The sequence below is a fragment of the Schistocerca nitens genome, chromosome 1 (genome assembly GCF_023898315.1).
Source record: "Schistocerca nitens isolate TAMUIC-IGC-003100 chromosome 1, iqSchNite1.1, whole genome shotgun sequence".
NCBI classification, from domain to species: Eukaryota; Metazoa; Arthropoda; class Insecta; order Orthoptera; family Acrididae; genus Schistocerca; species Schistocerca nitens.
Genome location: NC_064614.1, coordinates 598,455,976 through 598,478,370, shown reverse-complemented (window position 1 = coordinate 598,478,370; position 22,395 = coordinate 598,455,976). Strand labels below are relative to the sequence as shown.

The 22,395-nt window shown below is 40.7% G+C and overlaps 1 protein-coding gene across 2 annotated transcripts in view; it reads right to left on the bottom strand.

Moving 5' to 3' along the window:
- Positions 1–22,395, bottom strand: part of LOC126256239 (uncharacterized) — a 186,145-nt gene that overhangs the window by 55,763 nt on the left and 107,987 nt on the right. The window lies entirely within an intron of this gene.

Below are 22,395 nucleotides of genomic sequence, written 5' to 3'. Positions count from 1 at the left end.
ATGCTCTAAGTCTAAAATGACACTGGGCCTCTGCGGTAACCAGGGCTGCAGGTGGTTAAAAACATGAATTTGGGGTAGCATGTTCTCCACACCAAGTGACCCCAACACATGCTGCACGTAGATCCCAAATGACATTGTGGCTTGTGGATGGTTGGAGACAAAGCATTCCAGAGGCGGATGACCAACAGTATGGTATGCAGGTGAAGAAACTTAGTTACCTGCTGTACCACGAGGAGCTGCCACCGGGTAGTGAGTGGCAGTTCCCCAGCACAGTGACTGGGTGTGGGACTGGTCCTAGACGCACACATGGCCAGCAGAGTCCACTCATGGTGAACAGCATTTATGATTTTCAAAAAAGAAGGCCTCATTGATCTATACACATGAAAGCCATATAAAACTGGAGCAGATATGCCCTGTCCATTCCCCAAGACCTGTGGCTAAGGCACTTTATGATGTTCAGTGCCTCGAGGGTTCTGGGTTTCAGGTCTCTCAGGTGTGGCAACCGCAACAAATTGGAGTAAAAGAAGAGGCCCGGAAACCTCGCTGTGTCTCTAAAATGTAGGATGGTGTCCCTCATACGCAAGTCGGGTAAATTAAAAATACAAAAACAATTGAAATGAACATATACACAAACTTATCTGTGGAAAACTTAATACCCCTCTTTGCAGCCCACTCCTCTAACCTCCGCACTGTAAGCAGTAACTGATGGCTTGCTGTTGCAACACTGGAGGAAGAAAAGAAAACAGCAAAATCATCCACTAATAAGGAGCACTGTACAGGACTCCTTATCATAGACGTGCTACTGTTTATGGCCATGGCAAAGAGGGTAACACTTAAAACACACCCCTGAGGGACACCATTCTCCTGCTCAGAACTATCTGACAGCGAGTCACCAACTGGGTCCCAAAAAACTGGTGATACAGGAAAGACCATACGAAGAAGGGAAGAGGCCACAAAAGCTCCACTGATGAAGACGTGCGAGAATATGGTTTCTTCAAGTAGTACTGTACACCTTACTGATATTGAAGAATATGCCAATACGGTTACGCTTACACAGAGAAGCCTGCTGAATAGTTGCCTCTAGCAGGGTCAGTTTGTCAACAGTGGACCGAAATCTCCAGGAACCACACTGACACAGCTAAGGAGTGGCCTCGTCTCTAACAACTTGACCAGATGAAGGTTAAATGATTAACCATTTGCTCCAGGTCCTTCCCACACAGCTGGTTAAGGCAATACTCCAATAACTACTGGGACATGTGCGGTCCTTTCCTGGTTTGAGGAAAGGTGTCAAAAGTCCCTCTCTCCACAAATTGGGAAAGTTACATGTCTGCAACATAAGATTAAAATATTCGAGGAGAATTTCCTTTAATCATGCTGGCAAATGTTGAAGCATGCAGTACTGGATTTAGTTGTGACTGAGTGCAGTATAATGAGTCTCAGACAGGGCCAATTCCAGCTCCCACGTGGAGAAAGGGTAGCTGTAGATAAGTCTCAGAATTGTTGGATCTTAAGTCCAATTTTCCTCTCTCCACAGTCACATGGCTGCAACTAAATGACGTATCTTGTCTGGCATTGGCCGTATTTTTTGCAAAATGCTCTGCCAGCGTCTGAGCGATATCTCCAGGTGTTGTTTGGAGATACCGCCATTTCAGTACTGCTGCAATTGGTAAACAACTGTCTTTATCGGAAATCCACTGGATGGCTTCCCATACTTTCACAGAACAAATGGAGCAGTTTATAGAGTTCAGGAACGCTTCCCATGGCCTTTTCTTGCTTTCCTGATTACTTGTGGAGCCTCGGTTCTCATGACTCAAGAGGCTATGAGGCTGTCTGCTGTAGGGTGGTATTTAAACCGTCGAAGAGCTGTACCAGTGTCCTGGACTGCTCAATGGCACTCATCTAGCCACCAAGGTACAGGTTGCCCCATAAAGTAACCTGAGGACTTAGGGATGGAAAAGTCAGCGGCATGATGGTGATGTGGTCCATCCATTCCTGAATGCTGTCACGATGTTCAAACACAGTTGGCTGGCTGAACAGCATTCAGTTAGCCCTGCTGAATATCCATTTTGGTGGGTTTTGTTGAAGCAATCTTCTACCCAGTAGGTTAACGCGGAGTGGGAAATTGCCAATGGAATGAAAGTCATGGTGGGAAATGGTAACTGCATTAATGACTTCCCACTGAACAGAGACCGCAAGGGCTGGAGAGCATATATATATATATATATATATATATATATATATATATATATATATATATATATATATATATATATATATATATATATAAGATGGTGAGACTTACCAAACAAAAGCGCTGACAGGTCGATAGACACACAAACAAACACAAATATACACACAAAATTCAAGCTTTCGCAACAAACTGTTGCCTCATCAGGAAAGAGGGAAGGAGAGGGAAAGACGAAAGGATGTGGGTTTTAAGGGAGAGGGTAAGGAGTCATTCCAATCCCGGGAGCGGAAAGACTTACCTTAAATATGTCTGCTTGTGTCTGTATGTGTGGATGGATATGTGTGTGTGTGCGAGTGTATACCTGTCCTTTTTTCCCCCTAAGGTAAGCTGGTTTGGAATCGGTCGGGCATTGGGAAAGGTAGTGTTCAATAGCGGTAAGGCCATGGGCATTATGGACATTAGTGTAAAGGAAGGTGGCATCAATAGTGATGAGCAGGGCACCGTGTGGTATACGGACAGGAACTGGGAGAGTTGGTGGAGGTAACTTCCGGACAATAGGTTGAAGGTGTTGGTCTACAAGAGCAGAGATTCTCTCTGTGGGGGCACAGTAACCAGCCACAATGGGGCATCCTGGGTAGTTGGATTTATGGACTTTAGGAAGCATGTAGTAGATAGGAGTGCAGGGAGAGGTTCTGGGATGGGTCTAAGGATTTGAGGAGTGACTGGAGATTCTGCTGGATTTCTGGGCTGGGGTCACTGTGGCAAGGTTTGTAGGCAGATGTACCTGACAGATGGCGGAGTCCTTCTGCCAGATAATCCTTGCAGTTTGAAACAACAATGGTGGAGCCTTTGTCTGCAGATAAGTTTATAAGGTCGGAATTAGTTTTTAGATGGTGGACTGCACTTCTTTCTGTGGATGTAAGATTAGTTTGCATGTTGAGGGATTTGGGAAATGACAGTGAGACAAGGTTCGAGGTTGAGAAATTCACATTTGAATGAAGGAGTGAACTGAATTAGGCATGGTTCAACTTTGGTCTTTGGTTTAGTCTGATTGGTAGGGTTGATAGAGAAAAAGTGTTTCCACTGTAGGGACCAAGAGAAGGCGAGAAGGTTTTTAACGAGTCCTACATGATTGACTGGGTGTGGGACAAGAGGTGAGGCCTTTGGAAAGGACTGATACTTCTGTGGGGCTAAGGCTTCTGGAGGCAGGGTTAATGACAGTGTTTTGCATTTGTGTAAGTTCTTGATTGTGTGTGGAGGCAGAAGGGATTTTTGGTGGGTGGGGTAAATGTTGTAGGTCTGCAAGAAGTTGTTTGTCAGATACGAGGGGACGTGGAGGAGGTCTGCAACTTGTAGAGCTGGTGGACTGTGGTACTCCAAGGTAGGAGTAGGAAGTGAATAGGTTGGAGAGCTTTTTGAGGCTGCATTGTGCACGTTGCTATAGTTCCTGGAGGGCAAGAATTTCAATGTTTCTTATGGGTTCCAGGAATTTGGGATTGCATACCAGGAGAATTTTGCTGATGGAGAGAAGATACTGCAAGAAGGTTTGGTCTTGGTTGATATGGTTTTGCATGACTATGTTGGTGAGGGCTAAGGACTGGCGGAGTCTGAACAGGTGGATGTCACTGTGGAAGGAGGGGTGGCAGCCGGAGATGGGTAAATTGATGGTAAGTCCATTTGCATTTGGGGGGGATTTACAAGAGCCAAGTAACAACACAGGAACAGTATGTGGGACTGGGTTCTGGCTAGGGATAAGGAAACTTTTCTGTATTGATGCAGATGGAAGGAGCAAGGATCTATGGTGGTGGAAAAATGAGAAAAATTATGTAAATAACGTAGAGTTATGTACCTAGCGCTATTGAACACTACCCTTCCCAACGCCCAACTGATCCCAAACCAACAACCTCCTTACAAGTTGCCGTGACCAAGTACATCGTCATCCACAATTACTTCTCATTTGAAGGCATTACATACAAACAAATCCAAGGTTTGGCTATGGACACCTTGTGTGGCATAATTCTATTCATGAAACATCTAGAGGAATCCTTCCTATACACCCATAATCCTACACCCCTCACCTAGTTCAGATTCATTGATGACATCTTTGTGATCTGGGTCGAGGGTGAGGACACACTTACACATACCTCCAGAACCTCAACAACTTCTCCCCGATTTGCTTCACCTGGTCCTACTCGACCCAACAAGCCACCTTCCTAGAAGCTGAACTCTACCTCAAACATAGCTACATCAGTACCTCCATCCACATCAAACCTACTAACCACCAACAATACCTCCACTTCGACAGCTGCCAAGTCCCTTCCATACAGCCTAGCCACCTATGGTGGTCACATCTGCAGTAACAAGCGGTCCCTCTTGAAATATACTGAGTGTATCACTGAAGCCTTCACAGACCGTAATTCTCCTTCCAACCTTGTACAAAAACAACTCTCCTGTGCCTTACCTTTTCAGTCTCCCTACCACCTCCCAAAGTCCAATTGTCCGGCCATGGAGGATTATTCCCCTTGTAACTCAGTACCACCCAGGACTGGAGCAACTGAATTACATTCGCCATCAGGGTTTCGACTACCCCTTGTCGTGCCCTGAAATGAGAAATGTCCTGCCCACTATGCTTTCCACCCCTTGCACAGTGGTATTCCCCTGTCCAGCAAACTTACATAATAAACTCGTCCATCCCTACACAATCCCTGCTCCCAACCCTTTACATCATGGTTCATACCCCAGTAATAGACCCAGATGCAAGACCTGTCCCATACATCCTCACACCACCACCTACTCCAGTCCATTCAGAAACATCACCTATCACATCAAAGGCAGGGCTACCTGTGAAACCAGTCATGTGACCTACAAGCTGAGCTGCAACCACAGTGCTGCGTTCCACGTGGGCGTGACAACCAACAAGCTGTGTGTCTGCATGAATGGCCACTGACAAACTGTGGCCAAGAAACTAGTGGACCACCCGGTTGCTGAGTGCGCTGTCAAACATGACATCCTTCATTTCAATGAATGCTTCACAGCCTGTGCCATATGGATCCTTCCCACCAACACCAGCTTTTCCAAATTGCGCAGGTGGGAACTTTGCCAGCAAAATATCCTACATTCTCAATATCCTACTGGCTTCAACTTTTGTTAGTCACTGTCCTCACCCACCCATCCTCCCTGTTCCTATTCCAGCACTATACAGCAATCATTCCACCATCGCACCCAGTCTTTTTACTTCTCTCCTTTCCACTACCCCTCCCCCCTGCCCGCCATCTAACCTCCCGACTGCACAAAACTGCCCTACCCTCCCCACCTCGTCCCTGTGCACTGCTCAGCAGCACTGCACTGTCTGCCATTCCCACCCTACTATCCTTCCACCTCCCCGCCCCAGCCTGCTCCTTACCCCCACCCAGTCGCCACTCCCATCATGCACTGGTGCTGCTGCTTGCAGTGTGGCTACAGTTGCCTGAGACGGCATTCGTGTGTGTGAGTTGCATTTGTGTGTGTGTGTGTGTGTGTGTGTGTGTGTGTGTGTGTGTGTGTGTGTGTGTGTGTGGTCTATTTTTGACAAAAACCTTATGGGCCGAAAGCTTTATTTGTTTTAGGCTTTTTGTTGTGCCTATTTGTGACTCAGCATCTCTGCTATATGGTCAGTGGCAATTTTTATTATATTGTTACATTCCAACCTGGATTTTCCATTGATTCGTTTACTTTTAGAATCAATAATAATGAGGGTAGGTAGCAACTCACCATAAATGTGATTGCTGAGCTGTAGACGGGCATGTGGAAAAGACAATCTCACTCTCAGAACGAAATTTTCAGTCACAGATTTTGTCAGAAAATATGTGCGCGCGCGCGTGCGCACACACACACACACACACACACACACACACACACACACACACATTAGCACAGTCACTCAGACACAATTCATGCACACATGACTGCCATCTCCGGCTGCTACATCTCAAGTCTCTGAGAATCAGATCCAAACAAACCACTCCTCATGCCTCCCTGCCTCTCATCGGCAGCTGCTAGGCTATAGTTCAATTCTTTTATCTTGGCAGCTCGCGCATCCCCGCCTAGACGCGGGAGATTGCTGCGTTGCCAGTTGCACACGACGCATGCGCCAAGAGAAGCAGCGCCATAGTATAGCATAGTTCGCAAGCTTACGTTTAGGGGGGAGCGCGCAGTTCATGAAGTAAAGCCACCACGGCCGCATTAACCCTTTCGCTGCTACAAAGACGTGCTCCCTGCATTCCGCGCTGTGGGCGATTTTGTCACTGCACTGCTCGCCTGTGCAGACACATTGTGTTCCGACTGCTTTGACACTCTTTATCATTTGATTCCACAAAAACTATTTGGCTCAAAAATTAGATTTTTACCTATCTTCTTGACTGATACCTTCCCCCCATAAATGACTTAATTTTGTTTCGATGTTCAACGCAGTTATTATGCAGCATTAAATATAGTAAACCATTGCATGAAATTTTGAAGAGTTTGCAGAGGTAAAGTCCATAGAGTATACTTTCCGGATGGTCGATTTTAGTTGCCACAATGTTGAGAATGAAATGTGGACAAGATACCTATATATTTCATTTAATTTAAGTACCACATAAGTGTCGTATGTAATATTGAGAAATATTCCACCTTCCGTGACTGTAACAAAAGTTTTACTTACACTGGGCACGTTTGGCTTTATTTTAAAGCACTTCAATCAACCAAAAGGAAGTAGACAAAATACATTAAACAAAACTGTGGACTTACAAAAACATTAGGACTTGAATATACCGTCTGTCAGTGAAGTGCTCAGAGCTATGTCAAATATAATTTTGTGTGTGGCACACACAAACAGCATTTATTTGCTAAAACACTGATGAGCCAACACAAACGTTGAATATTGTGCTACCGCAGCACAAAACTACGAAAGGTTACTTGGCAATGGAGGACACAAAATACAGTCCTCTTATGATGCTTCAAAAGAGAGAAACGCGTCTGGTCTAAATAAGTCGCTTATTACAGTTGCAGAAGAGGGATATATTTCAATACCATTGGTAAAACTGCGACTGTGGGACAAAAACAAGAAATAGAACATGAATACCATTGTGTATGTGCCATACCTTTCACCGATGGAAGTGCTTTAAAATAAAGCCAAACGCGCCATGTGTAAATAAAACTTTTATTACAGTCGCGAAAGACGGAATATTTCTCAATATTACATACGACACCTATGTGGTACTTAAATTAAATGAGATATTGTTATACAGTAAATATTATATGAAATTTAGGTATCTTGTCCACATTTCATTCTCAACATTGTGGCAACTAAAATCGACCATACGGAAAGTATACGCTATGGACTTTTACCTCTGCAAACTCTTCAAAATTTCGTGCAATTGTTTACTACATTTAATGCTGCACATCAAAACAAAATTAAGTCATTTATGGGGGGAAGGTATCAGTCAAGAAGACGTGTAAAAATCAAATTTTTGGGCCAAATAGTTTTTGTGAAATCGAATGATAAGTGTGTCAAAGCAGTGGGAACACCATGTGTCTGCACAGGCGAGCAGCGCAGTGATGACAAAATCGCGCACAGCGCGGAATGCGGGGAGCACGTGTCTGCAGCAGCGAAAAAGTTAATGAAGAGGCAAAGCACTAGAAATTTCATTCAAACAAATAAAATTCGTGAAGTAAGGCACTCCAATATTGTTTTTAAATAAAGAAAATATTAAGCACCGCACAAGGTTTGAACTCATAACCTTTCACTTGGCAGCCCAACACCTTAACCGTTCCGCTACCTCAGCTCATTGAACAGTGTAACTCCATATGGACTCTAACACCTCACGCAACTACTTATAAACACTGCTGGTATGACTATGAATTACTCACGCTTTGTCGAAGTACAATAGGAAATAAACAATTACCGCTGTTCTTTATTGCGAAAAAGCAGTTCGTGAGATTGAAACAAACACCTTTCCTTGCTATCGCCTGAATTAGGAGTCTTATTGCTTGTTTGGTTTAATTAATAGAATATGAAGCAATTGGTACAAAGAATGCTTTTTCCAAACTTTCTATAAAAGAAAGTCTGCTATCAAGACATTGCTTTTGTTCTATTACTTTATTTATGACTGAACGTTTCTAAAACTGAAGACACTCGTCCGTGCTCTGCACTGCAGTCGAGATCTGGCAACGTCGTTCTCTGTTCATTGGCTGACTGTGTTTTGTGACGTCAGATGCGCAGAACGAACCTAAACTCGGCCGCCAAGATATATGACACGCACTTTAGTGGCAAGAAGTGGTGGCAGCACTGACTGTAAGCTGACGGGTGTGTTAGGAAGGAGTTTAGGAAGGAGAGAAGCAGTAGTAATGAGGGAGTAGGAAAGTAGCGCACGTACTCAGCTGCATCCAGCTAGTGACGATACATGACTCCTCAGTAAACAAACAGTTTCATCTAATGAGACAAAAACAAGATTTTTCCAGTTCTTTTTTTTCCCCTCCAAATTTCCCTGATGTGTTTGAAGTTCCCTGACATTCCCTGATTTCCAGAACGTGTGGCAGCTCTGTTTTGGAATAAACTCCTGAGGCAGGAGGGTTGGCTACAAGAGTTCTCTAGTTATATTGGGTGTTAGTACCTTCCAGCGGCCCACCCTTTGCACTGGGAGTTGGCGAAAAGAAAATTTCAGATGATCCATTTCGGTTCCAGGTGCAGCCAGGGAAATAAGAGTACACTCAGACAGATCCCCGCATGCCTGAGTAAGGCATATACAATTGAGGTGCAGTAGGTTCCCCAGAGATTGCCCACTAATGACTGTTCTACCTCAACAGCCATACATCTCATCAGCGCGCAACGAAACCTGAGGATGAGTTTTTTTCCTATAGAGGTTTATTCTGTCCTCATGATCCGGACAGTCAAGCCAAGATCCCTGTTTCCTGTGACATAAAACATTCCACCGTCACATTGCACGCTGGTCACTGAAGCATGCCCAAAGCTTATGGTGACAGGACTGGTAGTGCTTACCAGTCCCCAGCTCTGGAACCCTGGGGTCACACCAAGCCTGTACCCAGCAAATGAATGCTGAGGGCATGATTTTTGACACCTCATGATTGTTCACTCACTGTTGGGATTGGGGCCGAGTGATGCTGCTAAATTCCTGTAATATTCTCTTTTCATACAGATGACATAATCTGAGTAGTCACCGTGTTTATATAAAGTGTAATGTATCTAGGAAAGATGAAAGAAAAAATATTTTGTCTTTTTTTAATGATAAATTTATTTATTTTTGTAACATCTTAAGGTAAATTATACATGGTCATAGAATTAAGAAGACATATTATCTTTGCAATCATAAACAGAAGTCAAAGATTAGGCTACATTTAATTTTTTAATAAGCTTCTTTTGATTATTTGAGTCACTGCTGGAGTATGTTAAGTGAATAAGCCATATTTAATGACATGTAGTAAAAACTTCATCTTTAAAGGGAAAATATAGGCGTCTTTAGGAACACAGATATTATTCAACTAATTTCTTTACCAACTCGAAATGAAAAAAAGGATTTCTAGTGGAAAGAAGATGCAGCACGGTGAGATGAAAAAGTATGTTTGATTATCGAATCCAGGCCACACGAGAAAAATGCTAGATTCATTTTGGAGGACCATGATTAAATTACAGAGACTGTAAACCACAAAATGAAGAGGTGAAGCATCAATCTGAACTACTTCCAGAAAAATCAGCACCTATAATTATTCCAGAAAGGGCAAACCCTACAAATGTTAGCATTGTATAAAAATCTTTGTAGAAAATTTTCATTGTTCTTTTAGTTTCTGTAAGGTACACCTGTTGTTGTTGTTGTTGTTGTTGTTGTGGTCTTCAGTCCAAAGATTGGTTTGCTGCAGCTCTCCATGCTACTCTATGCTGTGCAAAGCCTCTTCATTCTGAGTAACTACCGCAACCTAAATCCTTCGGAATCTGCTTACTGTATTCATCTCTGGGTCTCCCTCTATGATTTTTACCCTAATACTTCCCTCCAGTATTAAATTGGTGATCCCTTGATGCTTCAGAATGTGTCTTACCAACTGGTCACTTCTTCTGGTCAGGTTGTAGCACAAATTTCTCTTCTCCCAAATTCTATTAAGTACCTCTTCATTAGTTATGTGGTCTACCCATCTAATCTTCAGCATTCTTCTGTAGCAAAGGGACACCTAAAACGACTTAATTCATTGGTAAAAATCAACATAACAGTATAAGAGGCGACTTTATGACTGTGCCTATTGGATTTTGTAAGAACAATTTGATTCAACTACGGTAAAGAATTTGATTGTTCTCATAATAATGATGTGCATTTTGTTCATAGAGAGAGAGAGAGAGAGAAAGAGAGAGAGAAAGAGAGAGAACTATATGAGTACAGAAATGAGCACACTAGCGGAAGTCAAGGTAGAACGTAGTATTATCAATTATCATAATCATTAGCACTCATACCCAGATTCAACAGCAGTAGAACCTTGCACTATTTGTGTAAAAACTAATACTCAAATAGGTAATGACTTTCAGGCCATTTAATATGGGCTCAAGAGAACCATAGCAATATTGTTGCACACAGCTAGCATACTAGAATTTTCAATGAAAATTGAATATAGCTTGTAGTAATATAAACAATACTTAAGTGATCTCTCTCTCTCTCTCTCTCTCTCTCTCTCTCTCACACACACACCACACACACACACACACACACACACACACACACAACAACAACAATAACAAAATGGAACCAAAAGAAAGCAATGGAATAATTGGAAATATTTTTAATAACCAGGAAAAGGAAATAATTAACATGAATGAACAGACTGAAATAACTTATGCAGTTAGGCAAGAAGATGACAGCTACATGAGCAAAGTCATGATTTCAATTTAACAAAAATTTCAGACAGAAACATTTTATTAGGAAATATTTCAATGCAGGCAATAGATGAATTTCTGACACAACAGTCAACAAAAAGTGCTTTTTCACCTAGTAGTTTGGAAGGAGGCATTGTAGCTAATGCTGAAATTTTTGATAGCTCAATAATACACGAACAAAGCATGTTTACAGGAAAAAGGGGATCACCAATATCAGGAAACTGCATGGTACCTGACCCAGGTAATGAGAGCTGAATAATGCTATGTATGCGAAGTATGTTTGCAAAATTGTATTAAAAACTTTCCAATCTGTCGAATGGATTAGTACATCAAGTTTGACAAACGATTTTCCAACTTTTCCCATGATTTCGATCAAAAGTTATCACAGTTATTAGAGGGAAAAAAGAACAAAAAAATGGTTCAAATGGCTCTGAGCACTATGGGACTTAACTTCTGAGGTCATCAGTCCCCTAGAACTTAGAACTACTTAAACCTAACTAACCTAAGGACATCACACACATCCATGCCCTAGGCAGGATTCGAACCTGCGACCGTAGCGGTCGCGCGGTTCCAGACTGTAGCGCCTAGAACCGCTCGGCCACCCTGGCCGAAAAAAGTACAGTACACAGAAGTTAAACGACTTAACCAGAGTGCAAAATAACTTAAAAGGTGTGCATGACGAGCCTTCTAAAACTGTCTCTGCAGTTTGAACAAATGTTTCACAATTGCCATCAGTATGTTATGAGACCCACAATAAGTAGAAAAAATGATCAGAAAAGATTATATTTATGAGAACAGAGCAGAGTATTGATACCATTATAAACAATTGAAGAAAATAGTAGGATAAGTGTGATTTTGCAACATTTTCCATTAGTTTCCCTATGATATACAACACAATATGGGTTCAACATGATTTTTTTTTTTTAATTTAAATGAAAAGTTAAATTTTTAATTTCTCAAAAAGTGCATCTTAAAAAATTTTCAAAAAAGTAGATATAATGCTTCACATTATTGTTAACTAATTCCCTAAGTATGAAAGTTGGACTGTTTAAAAAAACAGAACCATTCAGCGAAAAGCATAAAGGGACTAAGAAATGTGCCTGAATGCATATGTGATATTTTTCCCGACATTCCAAAGATATCAAAAATTTGTGATAATTGTAGGAAGCAGGCTGACTCATTGACAAATTTGAAGAACATAATGATTGTAGAAAATCTTCAGATGATGATGAAAAAAGCTATGTTCTTCCACCTTGAGCTGTTCTGGAGACACTAAATACATCCCTCTAAGAATTAGGAGTATCTCCTGTACGTAAGTCAAAACTTCAGATGAAGCAGTATTCCACCAAAAAATAACGAAACATTGAGTTAGCACTTAAAAAAAAAAAAAACAGTTGCTTGCTAATGCAGAGGATTCCTCAGAAAATTACTGTGAGTCATTGTAATAGTCTGCAATAGGTAACCTGAAAGCTAGTTTTCTTTCAAGTAGTAGAAAAAAGAAAGTAATGCTACTCATTTGTTAGCTTTAGTCTTCGAATATTGGGAAGATAATGCATGAATTCAACGCTCCCAACTACATGGTACGTTAGGAAAAAAAGGGTTTTGAAGGAAAGAGGTATATTAGAAAGTCCTGATCAAAAATGCGGGAAAGAATTTGTCACAAGAAGTTGTGCAAACAGTGCACAATTATTGTTAAGATAATAACGAAATAAGAGCAGAGTGGTGTCAGGGAAGAAGGACAGTGTAATTGTTAAGGGGGAAGATGGAGGTAGAACAGTAATATTTTGTGCAATTTAAAAGCAGCATATAAAAGTTTCAAAGCTGAATTTCTGGAATGAAGATCGGGTTTTCTAAATTTGCAGAAGTGTGCCAAAAACACTCAGCATAATTCCATTGCATATGGGAAACTGTAGTTCTTGCCCAGGAAGGGATCCAATAAAAGAACACTTCAGAATGCATTTGACAATAACATGGTTGAAAGATCACTTTTCGGCAGTGGGTTTCAGTAGACAGATGCAACTTAAAAATACAGAAGACCTCATCGGAGTTCACTGAATTATTTTCTGAAAATCTGATTACACTAATACTCCATTATTTTCCAGCAATGCTCTTTTCTAAATGAAATATAAGAACACTTGAATGAGAGTGAATGTGTTGTTATATGTGACTTCTCGGGGAAATTACACTTTTGTGATCCAAGATGAGGCCCAGGGTTATCACTGGTCAAGTGATCATGCAACAGTGCATCCCTCTGCAGTGCATTATAAAGGAGAGAACAAACAGAGCACAAGTATGTCATGATTTCTGTCTAGAGCATAATATCACAGCAATCTACTGGTTTCAAAAATGGCTGATTCAGTTTTCAAAAAAGAATTTTCAGCATGATACGAGGCGTGTTTTTTTAAGTAAGTACCATTTTGAAATTAAAAAAAGACGTGCTAAGATATCTCGATAATTTTATTTTTACATGAAAGCCTGTACCTTAATCTACGTTTCCGCATAAGTTCCGTCAATATTGAGGCACTTGTCGTATCATTGTACCAGTTTTTGAATACCCTTCTCATAGAAGTCTGCCGCCTGACTTGTTAACCATTGCATCACCACTGTTTTGACTTCGTCATTGTCTTGAAGATGCTGACCGCCCAGGTGTTTCTTCAAGTGCAGGAACAGATGGCAGTCACTGGGCACAAGATTGGGACTGTATGGAGGATGATCTAGAGTTTCCCATTGAAAAGATGTGATGAGATCTTCGGTCTGATTCACCACATGCGGATGGGCATTGTCTTGCAGCAAAACGACGCCCTTACTCAACTTCCATGGACTGTTGCTTTGATTCTGGTGTTACCTAGGCCACCCATGTTTCATCGCCCGTAACCGTTTGGCTTAAGAAATCGTCACCGTCATTGTGGTACTGCTCAAGGAAAGTCAATGCACTGTCTAAACAATTTTTGGTGATTCAAGTGCTCAGTCACAATGCCATACAAAACACTACAAGAAACATTAGGAAAGTCATCCCGCAAGGGGGAAATCGTAAAGTGTCTATTTTCTCTCACCTTATTGTCCACTTCCTGCACCAAACTTTCATTAATGACCAAAGGATGCCCACTCTGTTGTTCATCATGCACATTTGTGCTGCCATCTTTAAATGCTCTCACCCACTTTCTTACCATTCCATCACTCATAATGTTTTCTCCGTAAACTGCACAGATCTCACTATGAATATCGATCACTTTTAGGCCTTTAGCAGTAAGAAATCTTATAACAGCCCGTACTTCAGAGTCGGCGGGACTCACGATTATCAGAGGCATCTTAACACTCAGTACACAATGTAAACAAGGAAGAATCAGACTGTAATGGCGTCAGTGCGTAGATTGTACAGGCTTTCATGTAAAAATAAAACTAATGAGATATCTCGGCACATCTTTTTTAAATTTCAAAATGGTACTCACTTAAAAAACACGCCTCGTATAAAGAAGATATGCGATGGTCACTCCAAAATCCATCTTTTATTCTACATGTTTGAAAGTTTTACAGGAACAATATTTTCATTTCTCCACGTAATTTTACAGGAACAATATTTTCATTTCTCCACATAATTTCCATCCCTCTCAGCTGCCTTACGCCGTCTTGGAAACAGCACCTGTATACCCACACGGTAAAATTCTGAACCAACCTGTTGGAGCCACTGTTTGGCAGCGTGCACAATGGAGACATCATCTTCAAACCTTGTTCCACGAAGAGAGTCTTTCAGTTTCCCAAAGAGATGATAGTCACATGGAGCCAGGTCAGGACTGTAAGGTGGGTGTTTCAGTGTTGTCCATCTGAGTTTTGTGAACGCTTCCATGGTTTTTTTGACTGACATGTGGCCGTGCATTGTCGTGCAACAGCAAAACATCCTGCTTTTGCCAATGTGGTTGAACACGCTCAGTTGAGTCTGAAGTTTCTTCAGTGTTGTCAGATATGCATCAGAATTTATGGTGGTTCCACTTGGCATGATGTCCACAAGCAAGAGACCTTTGGAATCGAAAAACACCATAGCCATAACTTTTCCAGCAGAAGATGTAGTTTTGAATTTTTTTTCTTGGGTGAATTTGCATGATGCCACTCCATTGATTGCCACTTTGTCTGTGGTGAAAAATGATGGAGCCATGTTTCATCACCTGTCACAATTCTTCCAAGAAATTCATCTCCACCATTCTCATACTCTCCAAAATTTCGCTGCATACTGTTTTTCTTGTTTCTTTGTGAGCCACTGTAAACATCCTGGGAACCCACCTGGCACAAACCTTTCTTAACACCAACACTTTCAGTATTCTGCAAACACTTCCTTCCCCTATCCCAACGTAGCGTGACAATTCGTTCACTGTGATGCGTCTGTCAGCAGTCACCAATTCATTAACTCTCTGCACATTGTCTGGAGTGTGTGCAGTACGATGCCTGCCACTGCGAGGACAATCCTCAATATTGCCGTGCCCGCTTTCATCACGTAACCTGCTTTCCCACCGACTAACTGCAGTGCGATCGACAGCTGCATCTCCATACACCTTTTTCAACCTCTTGTGGATGTTTCCCACCATCTCGTTTTCACAGCACACGAATTCTATGACAGCACATTGCTTCTGACGAACGTCAAGTGTAGCAGTCATCTTGAAGACATGCTGTGATGGCGCCACTCACGGGAACAGGTTGAACTAAGTTTGAAAACCAGCAGGAAGGATGTATCTACACACTAAAACTTTCACACATGCAGAATGAGAACTGTATTTTTACAAAAATAGTGTGCATTTCTTTTGGAGTGACCCTCGTACTATTTTTCGGATGGTAGCGCAGACCAGTACAAGAATAAAAATAATTTTGTTAACTTATGCTTCCACAAAGAAGATTTTGGCATTGAAACAGAATGGCATTTTTTGCCTTTGTTCATGCAATGGGACCATGTTATGGTGTCGGTGGCACTGTTTTAGAGAGTAGCAACAAAAGCAAGTCTGCAGAGGCCATACGATAGCTAAACTCTTACTCCACAACAACTTTTTGATTGGTGAGTTAAAAACATTATATCTGTACATTTTGCGTATTCAACACAAGAAAAGTACACTGAAACTGAGAGATTTCTGGAAGAGTGTTTTAGTCAATCTGTTTCCATAAAAAGGACAAGAAGTTACATGCTTTTACACCAACTGTGTGAAGTACATCAAGACTTTTTTAAACACAACAGAATCTACTGTTGAAACAGTTGCAAAATCTTCAGAAAGACTGGTTTTGAAAGACATTAATGGATATGTTATTGTTGTCTATGAGAAGAAGTGATGGTTAGCTTATATTTTAACAAACGATGAAGATCTCAATGAGGTTAAAGTTACTTTCCTTCACCTTTTACTGTCTTATGCATATCCTATATAACTAGATGTTCTGAAGTTATCTATAAGTGATATTCTTTGTAAGGTAAACTGAGCAACACGAACACCAACAGAAGAATATATCAGATTCCTGGGGACAAAACTGCAAAAACAAAAGAAGCATTTAACAAGGAACTCAGTCTTAAAACACAGACTGTTTAACTCAGGTTTTGCTAGTGACATTTTGAATGTGTGTTAACATTAACTTTGAATGTGTACGTAGATATATTAAGAATGAAATTATGCATATTTCTGATTACAGCTATAAATTTTACAAAAATACCTTTTCTTCCAGTGAAACATGAATTTTGGAAATTTTACATAGGTGTGAACCCATGACTGCCTCACTTTCATACTTAGGGAATTAGTTAACAATAATGCGAAGCATTTAAATTTTAAAAAAATTAATCTCGAACCCATCTTGCAATGTATGTCATAAGAAAGTTGATGTCAAGCTGTTGGTATGATATCGTCATATCACTTGGAACGGTTCATTACCCCAGTGATCTATGCTAGACTGCTACTGCTGAGTTCTTTCACACACACGATTCAAAAACATAAAAGTATCCCATCAGGCCCAGTCACTTTTCCTCTGTCAAGTGACTTTAGCTGACTTTGTATCATGCAGTCACTGACTGTGATATGTCATTTTAGTGTTTGAGTGAGAACTGAAAGCAGGAACTGCAATACAATCTTCATCTGTTTAACACTTTTAAAAAATGGAATGTCACCTTACATTTTGGAGCCATTGTGGCAACTGAGTGACTTGGAAGTAGCTTTTTCCTGGTTACTGATTTAAATAACACTGAAGCCTCTAAGATTTTTTTTTTTTTCAGATCAGCAGATAGAATTTTACTTTAAAATTTGTTGGACACTTCCTGCATGATTCTCCTTAGACTCATTTTGACTTAATTTTGTTCCTGTTTGCCCACAAGACGTGGTTACATTTAAATCTGTGAAGAAAAGTTCTTTGCTTTCTGAGCAGCTTTTTAATGCAGCCATTGAACCCATTGTGGATCTTTTCCAACCCTCACAACTTCATTCACCACATAACTGTCTTAAATGTATTGAACAATACTCACGAACTTTTTCCATTTATTCTCAAAATTTTAAGTCTTGAAGATGAATTGACTCCTCACATAAACTGAAAACTGTTTCTTGTCACACTTACTGAATAGAAATGTGTTTCTACCTATTCTTACACTCATACTTACATCTATAATTAGCATTGCTATAACAGCTTTATGATCATAGATTTGCTGCTGTGTGTTAACCAAGTAAACAATTTGTGCTAGTCCCATACATTTAATGTGTTCTACAGATTGCCTCCCCCCCCCCCCCACACACACCTTCAAATTATTGACAATCAGCCACAGCACACTGGAGTTGATTGCTGGAATCACTGATCACGCATAAAGAGTATATTATTTTACAGAGTGTTCCAAAATGAAAATCGGGGTTTTAAGGCTTTGTAGTATTTATTACATTCAACTTACAATTATAGATAATACATCAAATGAAAGAGCAAGTCAAACAGTTTTCCTTACAAGTGTTCAATGTGGGTACCATTCATCACATGGCACACATTGAGTTGATAGGCAAGTTCTTCCCGATCAGTGTGTCTGGAGTAATTGTTGCAACAACTGCTTCAATCCTGTTTCTTAAGTCGGGTATCAGCTGGTAGCAGAGGTACATACACATGATCCTTTATGAACCCCAAAGGTAAAAATTGCATGACATCAGATTTAATGAACATGGAGTCCAAGCGAAACAAGCTCTGTCATCCGATCCGTTTCCTTGCAGCCAATCCAGCGGTCAGGTACAGTGTCATTTAACCAATCATGCTGAGTTATGCCAGTGAGGTGGGAGGTGGTGCACCATCTTGCAGTCATATAAAGTTCTGTGTTTCAGCTTCTTCCATTTGAGGGAAGAGCCATAGTTCTGGCACATCAAGATAAGAAAAACCAGTTACTTTTGCCTGACTAAAAAAAAATAAAAAAGCCAAACCAAAGACTTTCTGCGGGGTATGACTAAAAAAACTCAATTTGAGGAAGTCCTGTTGCAACTCTACCATCTCATGGGGATTTGCTGATCCCTAGATGCACACACTATGTGTGTTCACATTTCCACTTAAGTGAAATGTCAACTCATCACTGAAGATGACGCATCCAGAAGATCTTCAAGCTTGGAACAACTGCATTCGACACTTTCATTTGATGTACAACATCTAACAATAAAGTTCGGTTAATGAAGTCAGAACTGTCGATCGGGCAACACTGGCAACTCACAACGCTGTGTAGCGTGTGTGCACCTGTGTAGCGATCGGTGTTGACAACCTGCCCCCACCGTAGTTCAGTTGAGCAACATGCGCGTTCTATGTTCGCCCTGCTGAACAAAGTGCTTCTTTAATGCGATGGTTCTGAGCTAAGAACAGGATAATGAACGAGCAAAGGCTCAATAAAGTTTTGTTTTAAGCTTGGCAAAACACTGAAAGAAATGCATGCAACACTGGTATGTGTTTATGAGGATCAAGCACTGTCCATGAAGTGAGTGTACAAGTAGTTTGGCCATTTTTGAGGAGGCCAGGAAAGTGTTTCTGATAATCCCCACAGTAGATGACCTGAGACTGCTGTCAGTGAGGAAAACACTGAGAAAGTGAGGATACTAATCGCGAATGACTGTGTGCATGATAATGGATGAACTGCAGATGAACTGTGATTCCATGCAACAAATCCTTACCCAGGAGTTAGGGAAGAGGAAAACGTGTTGTCATCTTGCGCCACATCACTTGACTGACGATCAGCTTGAACCGTATTGTCACTGGTACGATCCTGAAATGAATCGGCAGAGCATGGAATGGCATTCTCTGACATCACCTCATCAGAAAAATGTCAAAGCCAAAAAATCACGCATCAGAACTACGCTAATCACCTTTTTCGATAGTCGAGACATTATCTACAAGAAATTTCTACCTGAGGGAACAAAGTTGAATGCTGCACAGTGCATTGAAATTTTGATCCATTTCATGCAATGCCTATGCAGGGTACAGCCCCAGTATGCACAACAAGGTTCCTGATTTGTTGTTCATGACAACACTCGCCCATCCACAGCCAATATCGTCAAACACTTTCTGGCAAAAAAGGGGCTGGTGCAACTTGTACATTCACCATACTCGACTGATCTCAATCCTCCAGACTTCTTCCTATTCCCTTGACTCAAACTCGCTTTGAAAGGAAAGAGATTTGATGATATTCCTGACATCCAACGAAATGTAATGCAGCTTTTGAACACAATCCCAAAGGAAGACTTTGTACAAAGTTTCCCGGACATGTACTGCAGTGCTCAGTGGTGCATAGTTATGGGAGGTGACTGTTTCGAAGTATAGTACGGTAACTGTAGTTCATAGTTCATCTACGTTAATGTTACACGACTATTCACTGAATTTTATTGTCAGGGGTTTTATTATTTGTAAACATAAGTTAATGTAATAAATGCTACAAAGCCTTAAAACCCCAACACTCATTTAGAAACACCCTGTGTATCGTATATATCATGAATATCTGATAGCTTTCAGGTAAATCCATTGATAAAAGAAATGGTCTTTGGTACTTGATATAATGTTTCAACAACTGGCCATTAAATGAGAGTGTGACTGGACCATAGTGTTGTGTAATTAAAATGGTGAATTTCTACAGCGTCCTGTAATTGTGAAAGGAAGGGTCTACTATAGTGGTTAATGGAGAGATCAGCTCCATCTATAAAGTAAGCTGTGTCTTATATGAGCTGGTGTGTAAACATTGTTCGGCTTTTATGTTGGCATGATACCTGCTAAGTTGTCAGTGAAAGGGAGTCTACACTGGGTATGCTGTGCTGATAAGTGCAACTGGTGCCAACAACTACCAATACAATTTACATTATGGTGGCAGTAATCCAGTCCATGCGAGACAGAAATTCAATCTGGAGAGGTCACACTAGCAGCTCGGGTGACACCTGCGTCTGGGCCAGCAACAACTCCAAGACGTGTGCACCTAACTATTTCCTGCTTCTGCTGAAACTAAGTTTGAGCCAATCAAACAGAAGTGTCACTCTGCAAGATAACTATTTAGGCCTGTGCCGTGACGACAGCTGTCACATTGGGAAGATCTAGCATGGACAATGAGCTACCCTGATCAACTCCTCTACTCTTCGCCAGCACTGTGAAGCAAGACTTTCCCAACAGGACATTGCTGAGTGGAGAGGACTTGGTATTCTGTTTCCACTACATCTCATACACTTGGAAAGAGTCGGACTTAGTGCCACTTTAACAATCTTCATTCATACAGACTCTAGAGGATTCAACCTGTGATTTTTGGAACTCAGTTTATTTGAGCATTCATTCAATCAAATAAGTTTCTGTGTGTTTTCTTTTTCTTCAGAAGGTAATTACTCTGTTAATACCAAATTTTTAAGCTACTTCTTGTGTTGCAAATCAAATTGTTTAATGGTATACCTGGTGAATGTTATCTGTGATATAAACGAAGTAAGGGACAATATGAAATTCTGTTCTAGACAATGCTCGGCAAGTAAACAGCTACAACCTTGTTGTCTGTTTCAGTATACACAAAATTCTGTTCCTTTCTCCTAGTACCAGAATGTCAGAAGAAAACAAGTGATTTGCTTTAACCCCCCCCCCCCCCCCCTCCAGACACACACATGCTTAACTTCGTCACTGTCCTCCCCTAAACTTTTTTTTTTTTTGTGGTATATCTTATTACCAATGTTCTTCCATCCCCAGGCCTTCCCCAATAACCTAAAATATCTGTCAACATTTTACACTTAATTCTTGTCCAGAGACATCAGCGAACTGCAAGAATGCAAAAGAAAGTTTTATGATTTGTTGTGTAACACAAGATGAGACAAAATTAGAAATGAGAGCATTAGGAATGACATGCAAGTGACCTGTGCATGGTTGAAATGGTTTGTGCCATGAAATACTTCCATGAATATCTTATCATCTTATTTAAACTTAATTTCACTTGAATTTATAGCTTAGGTTATCATTCGCATTGTTCTGTTTACATTCATGTAATTAGTTCACATTATGGCATTCATAATTTGAAATATAATAAAGTGATATCAGTACTACAGTTTGCAACATGCAAAACTCTACGAGGTAACCAGTATATTTGAGAAAGTTGACCCACACCAACATAAAGTCTCGCAGTCCTGTTTTCTTGTAAAGTATTTTGTATCATCACAAATTAATTAAAGTATGAAATAATTGATGTCAAAGTTCCAGATTATTAGCATTTTTGATGGCAGATATTGTTATAACAATTATTAGATTCCAAACTTTGACTGTGTACTTTTTTTACTTTAATTTTTCTACACAAAATGACATATGCATTGATAAATTAAATTTTCATCGCATATATGTAAGGAAAGGGATCCACACTGCAGAAGAATAATAGTGTCAATGTATTTTTGTAAATTTTTAACCAACAAGATTTTCTGTTAGCCAAAATAACATTAGTTTTGCTAGTTCACCCAAAGTAGTAAAATCCAGCCTAGATTGTTTTCAAAGCATAATGTAGTTTATGAGATAATGGAAATAATCAACGTTTGAAAATATAATGTAATTGGAAATATAAAAAATCTACTCACCAAGTGGCAGCAGAACGCATATATAAAAGATATTACAGTTTGCAAGCTTTCAGAGTCCGTACTACTCCTTCTGACAGAAGGACTGAAGGGAAGGAAGGGGAGAGAAGTAAAAGGACTGGTGAGATTCAGGAGAAGGGGTAGAGTTTGGGAAAGTTGCTCAGAAAGCCAGATCAGGGGAGACTTACTGGATGAGTTGAGAAGGAAGAGTCTTTCCTGCTCTGCCAGACAGCACTCTTCTGTCCCCTCACCTGTACCTTGCTATATCTTCCTTTTCC